The following is a 5,999-nucleotide window of genomic DNA, read 5'->3' as shown; positions in this document are numbered from 1 at the left end:
AGTTCAACATTTTAGGGAATAAAATAATTTGGTTTCTCGTCAAGAGTTAAATGTAGGTGAGACAGTTGATACTGCTGTCAAATAAATAAATTACTGAGCTTTAGAGGTGCTGGTAGTCAGATTTTTTTTTTTTTTTACATTTGGACTGATCCTGGCTAACTTCTTTGTCAAGCTAAGCTAACTTTCTCCTAGCGCTTTAGAGATAGGAGGATTTTGTTATTTTTGGACAGAGCCAGGTCAGCTGTATTCCCATTTCAAGTCTTTTAACTGAGCTGACCAAAACACCTCCTAACTCCTCCAGCTCTTGGCAAGAAAGCAAATACATTGATTAATGAACTTTGGCGGTGTTGGTTGGCAGATTTTAGTTCAAATGTTGGCTTCAGCACACAAAAAGATGAGAGTGGTCTTCTCACGAAACTATGAGCATGAAAGCAAATGTGTATTTCCCAAAATTTCAAACCTTTTGAGTCAACATCAAAGCCGTAATCATTTTTATTAGAGAAAATTATGGTTAACTGATGGATGTGCTTCAGCCAAAGCCTGTTGTTCAATGTAAACCCAACTTTAATGGACGCAGTTAAACTTTTACTGCACAAAATTTTTGAACCTGCAGTGTGGAACTTGTCTCCCCCTTGTGGCAGTAAGAGTAATTACACAAAGACTGTTGGTGTGCTTATGGTGAGATAGGCTCCACCAAAGTACTGTTTGCCTACTCGTCACTGCACTTGCTCCCCCATTCAGAGCTGGCCAATCAGACTTTGCTGAAATGCAACGTTGCAATGGACTCGAAATTTGAAAACTCTGGGAGGGGAAGAACAGGGTAAGAATCCCTCTGGCTCATCATGTCACTAAAGTTTCCAATCTTGTATCAAAATTTAAATTGTTTAAAATATTACATATTACATGCTTATTTAAGTCAGTGTAAGCTACAAAACAAAATCATAAACTTAGCTGAAACATAATTAGAGCTATTGTGTGCAAGAATTTTGTCAAACTGGAAATTTGGGGGTAAAATGTGCCAGTGATGTTGCAGTAAATTGAGTTAAAGGCTCACTTTACCCCCATGTTAAATAGTGCGCATAGGCACAGAGTAGCCTGTGTATTTAAGTATGATTTTAAAATATTCTACAGATAACATCAAGATGGAAAGGCAGTATAAAATAAATAACTAAACAAAGGCTCAGCTTTGCTGGGTGATCTGAAGAGAGCAGCAGGACAAACGTCAGAGAGGAGGTCCATTCAGTCTGTGGCAAAAAGGACAACAAGACAGACAGAATGACACTGAAAAGGTAAGTCAACAACACAAGTAGAGGAGAAGTTCCTCGGAAAATACCAACTCGTCAGACTTTTTCAGAGTTTCAATTTGCCAGACCAGTCTCATGGACACATAGCAGCTTGTTTTCCACTGGGCACAGCTGCATCTCATTTAGGCTGCGATGTGACTTTGCTCTGTTTTGTTGCTCACATACAACACTAGTAGCAATACCAGTACCCTTAATGTGATACGGACACCAACAGCACTTCATTCGATATCTATAATGTGAATGGAAGCATTTAATTATGGAAAGTATTAGAAGTGTTCAGCTCTGTTAAATACAACGAACTTGACTTATGAGTTGCTGTTGTATTCAATTGAAGGACCACAAGCAAAATGATACATTTTAGATTTTCTTTCTAGATCTGGGTACAAAAATGGTGGAATGCAGGTACAGTTTGACTGGAGAACTTTCAAGCTACTTGTTATTTAGGTCAGTACCTTGATACCACGTATTGAATACTGAGGTCTAATGAGTAAGAATGGCCTTTCTAATCCTGAAATCTGACTCAAGCAATTGACTGTTACCCACAGAGGGCGCAAGTTATCCAATCCCCTTTCTGATTTTATCCCTACTTTACAGCCAATGAGACCAACTTTTTGATGGCTGATTATTTTAAAACTATACAATGAGGTATATGCATGAACTATTATTTGAAACAGTTACATTTATTTTTCAGTAAAATCATCAAGTGTAAAAAGTGACTCACCCTGTTAACCCCTATAAGGCAATTTATTACAGATTATGGATATCAGACTTGATCATCATTGCAACCTTGTTTGGCAAGGACTTGAATGTTGAACAAAATCCAGCACTCCAGGTTGAAGTGTCACACAACCAACTGTACAACCTTATCGAAATGGCTGATGACATGAATGCTCACAAGTTGGTTAACATCCGTCCATCCCACATAGTCAGCTCCCGCTTCCCGGTTTTAATGCAAAGCTAAGCTCAAAGTCTTGTGACTGTAACTCTCACCAGGTAAGCCATTTAGCATCAAACTATTCTTTTGTTGCCCACCTTGTAAAATCTAAAGTGGATGACAGTGGAGCCTTTTTTTGATTTCACATTTCAACAAGCATCCAGTGTTTATGTGATAAGATGAATGCAGCATATGCCCAAGTGTAGGTACACTAGGTAAGTGCAGCCGGTAAGTGTTGGTCCAATTAGTTTTGAGAGGAGTGGAGTAGATAAGGGTGAATGTAGAGCACCAGCACAAGCTGTTTAAGCCCCCTGCGGCGTTCAACAAACTCTCTATGCTGGTGCCCACTTGACCGTAAATGTCTTATGAGGGAAGATTATTTCCAATCTTTAATCACCACATAGTGTGAGGCAAGAAGAGGAACCAAAAGACTGGAAGAAAGTGTGAGCATATCGTGAAGACAGTGTGACTGGCATGTAGCTTAAAGCATTTTGTGTAATGTGTGAATAAGAGAGCTTGAACCTCTAATTAGCATTGTTTTTTTCTTCTTCTTCTCTTTAAGTAAATCACTTGCTATGATTCACGCTCAAACTTCTAACCCTCGAAACAAAAAAAATGAAAAACATGACTAGTGTAAGTTAAGAGATACAAAGTAAACTTGTAGCCAATCAGGTTCCAGTGAGTTCAGCTCAGTTAAATGCCAACAATGACATTAGTTGTGAAAACACATTCAAAAGAGAGAGAGCAACAGAAGTGTGAGTCACTATTATTAAAATTAGTACCAAACTATTTCTTTGTGTTCCAATTTGTGGGTTTGAATGTAATCAGGGGCTCTGATTGCCAAAACGAGCATGGAAATTTTACAACAGAAAAAGAAAGGTCATAACACAAAGTGCTGATGGTTTTTCAACTGAGCAAAATATCTCTAATTTTCGCATATTAAATTACATTTCAGTTAAGTTTGATGCCCATAAAGTACAATTTTCCCATATGCCTGTAAAACTTGTTGTCTAGAAACTAATAAAAAACATCAGTGAGCCTGTGTTTCTCAGTTCATTCCAGCTCCATAAACACCATCCTGCTGCTATTACATTGCCCCAAATGTGTATTAATGCACAGCTAAAAATAAACCTCAACAACAACACTATTTACTCCTGTTAGAGTTGAGCTCGAACTTTTTGAGCTGGTTTAAGAAATTATTTAGGCTTTATCAAACATTAAAGTATATTCTGTTTGGAAAGAATTCGTCTTCGGGCAGACACATGCAGACAGACTAACTCACTGTTGGTTTTGATCTCTTTTCATGGTTCATTTGTTGACTGTAGTCATTTTGACAGCATTATCCTTCAATATTGAAAGCTGCATTCACAGATATTTTTGTCAATCAATCAGAATTTTTTTTCTGAATAACTACATGTTGAGATCAAAACGATGTTGGTGACAATGATGAGGCAAAATAATTACATTTTAGGGTGTAAAATCAAGATGATTAGCTAAAATGACACTGGGTCATTTGATCTACTGAACTTTAAATACTGTTGTCCATGTTGTCAGTGCCTGATGACAGAATCCATCAGGTAAAATTACAGGTGTGTGCAGGTCTTAGGTATGCTGACAGAGGATAAACTAGTGGTTTTGGTCTTCATGCAAAATTTAGTCAGAATAAAGACAGCCAAAACGTCAAACCCCTCCAAAAGAGGGAATAATCTTGGCTCCAGTTGTTCTCTGTAGCCACAGTTAAAATCCTCTTAAAGGTTTTTTCAGGACTTCTAGATTATCAGAGAGTCCATCCTTTACACCTGGGTGAGTCAAAAAAAAAAAGAGCTGGCCACCCATGAGAAAAGTATTAAGTGTCGTCTGTGCCAGAGCACTTCAGAAGCTCTGAAAGCATCTGCAAATTCACTCAGCAAGTGCAGTTTAGTCGAGTTTCAAGCTCTGTGAGATAGAACCCATTATCCATTATTTTCTTCCTCTTACAATTATGATGGTTTCTATTCAGGATCATTTCATTGCCTGCATTTGGATATTCCATTGTTGTGTCTTGAATAAATTGCCTGAAAAGTGAAAAAGGCCAGCATCACCTTGTCCCACTTCATCTTAACTTATTTGTCAAGCTGTCCATCATCCTTTCAACAGGGGGCTACTTGTTAATGATTGATGCGGCACCTCTTAATGTGATGGATGAATCGCCTGCTGCATGATGGGACTGGGGTGATCCACTCACCCCTGCTCCCCACCCCCACTGCTTACCACTACTCAGTGTAAGGGAGACACACGCCTTGTGTCCATTGCTGTAGGAACAAAGGCACATTCAATTTAAGCTCCATCAATAATGTACAGCTGAGGAGGCCCTTTGCTAGAGGAGCCCAGCAAAAGCTGGAGCACTGTTGTGGTGTAGCAATGGTTTCTGACTGGTTTATTATCTCCGGATATGTACACTGAGTCATGTATGGCATCATCGTTTTATTTATTGTTGGCAGCACCACTATGATGTCTGAGAGCCCCCCTGATCTGCTTTGTTTCTCTGGAGGCTGCAGCCTAGGTGCTGGAGAATATGTCAAAAGCAAGATAAGAAGGATGCCATAGTTTTTGATTTATCACTGGTGTCATACATTTACACACACTGTGTATAAAAAAGGAATGTTTTTGTTTTTATTTTGCCGGACTCAGAATAAAATCTGACATTTTGAGAGTTTGTTTTTATATATACACATATATATATATCTGTGTGTGTATAAAAAAAACCCCTTAAAAACAGTGTGACAAGAGAGGGAGTGATAATAAAGGAAGCAAAGAAACAGAAAATGCAGCAATCACTGAATCACAGAAGCACAAAGCTATAAATGTGAGCCTCACACATGACAAAAGAAGAGAAAATCTTTGATCTTGTTTTTGCAGAGTTAGGGAGTATAAAAGTACAGCCAACTCAAGTCTTTATCCAAGTGCTTGGGATGACCGGAAACACTGAGTGTGAGTCTCAAACTATAAACAATATCTAATGAGTGGTTTAAAGGTGAGATACGCTCAGATGTACTTGATTACTTACTTTCAGACACACCTCTAAATGGGATTGTTTCTCAAGGATTGGGCTTGGCCCCTTACTTTCATCAAAGGAAACTCTTACTGCTTCAGCATACCAAGACATTTTGGACAATGCTAAGCTTTCAACTTTTCTATTCCAGCATGACTGTGCCCCAGTGCACAAAGCAAAGTCCATAAAGACATGGTTGGATGAGTTTGGTGTGGAAGAACTTGACTGGCCCACACAGATTGCTGACCTCAACCCTATCCAGCACCTTTGGGATGAACTGGAATAGAGGTTCGCGAGCCATGCCTTTTTGTCCAACATCAGTGCTTGACCTCTCTGTTGGTCTACTGCATAAATGGGCAAAAATTACCACCAGAAACCCAGTATGTAATTTGCATGTAATTTGCTGGGTGTTGCATGTGTGTTCAACCAAGGATGGGTCAAACGCAGAAGACAAATTCAGTGTGTGTATGTAAAAACATTTATACTGCCAATAAAGTGATTCTTAATTCTAATTCTTCAGAAGAGTGAAATCTGTTATAGATGTAAAGCTGTCTGTGTATTTAGAATGTGACGTCCCCGTGAAAAACAAAAGTGATGGGCCAAACCAAACGTCACTGCCATTCCCAGAGCTCTATCAAAATTATGTGTCATCAGTCAGAAATTCGTCTGTATTAAGCTGTGACATTTCATTTTGAAGGTCATGAATAGTATGAATATGTTTCACCTGAGG

The 5,999-nt window shown here is 38.8% G+C and overlaps 1 long non-coding RNA gene across 1 annotated transcript; it reads left to right on the top strand.

Annotated features, from left to right (window-relative positions):
• Positions 1 to 374: 374 nt before the first annotated feature.
• Positions 375 to 5,482, top strand: LOC124059371. Its single transcript, XR_006843389.1, has 3 exons — positions 375 to 820; positions 1,132 to 1,289; positions 5,421 to 5,482. It is a non-coding gene; the product is annotated as an uncharacterized LOC124059371 (long non-coding RNA).
• Positions 5,483 to 5,999: the final 517 nt, after the last annotated feature.

Source organism: Scatophagus argus, chromosome 5 (genome assembly GCF_020382885.2).
Source record: "Scatophagus argus isolate fScaArg1 chromosome 5, fScaArg1.pri, whole genome shotgun sequence".
Taxonomy (NCBI): domain Eukaryota; kingdom Metazoa; phylum Chordata; class Actinopteri; family Scatophagidae; genus Scatophagus; species Scatophagus argus.
This window is presented reverse-complemented; position numbering and strand designations above follow the sequence as displayed.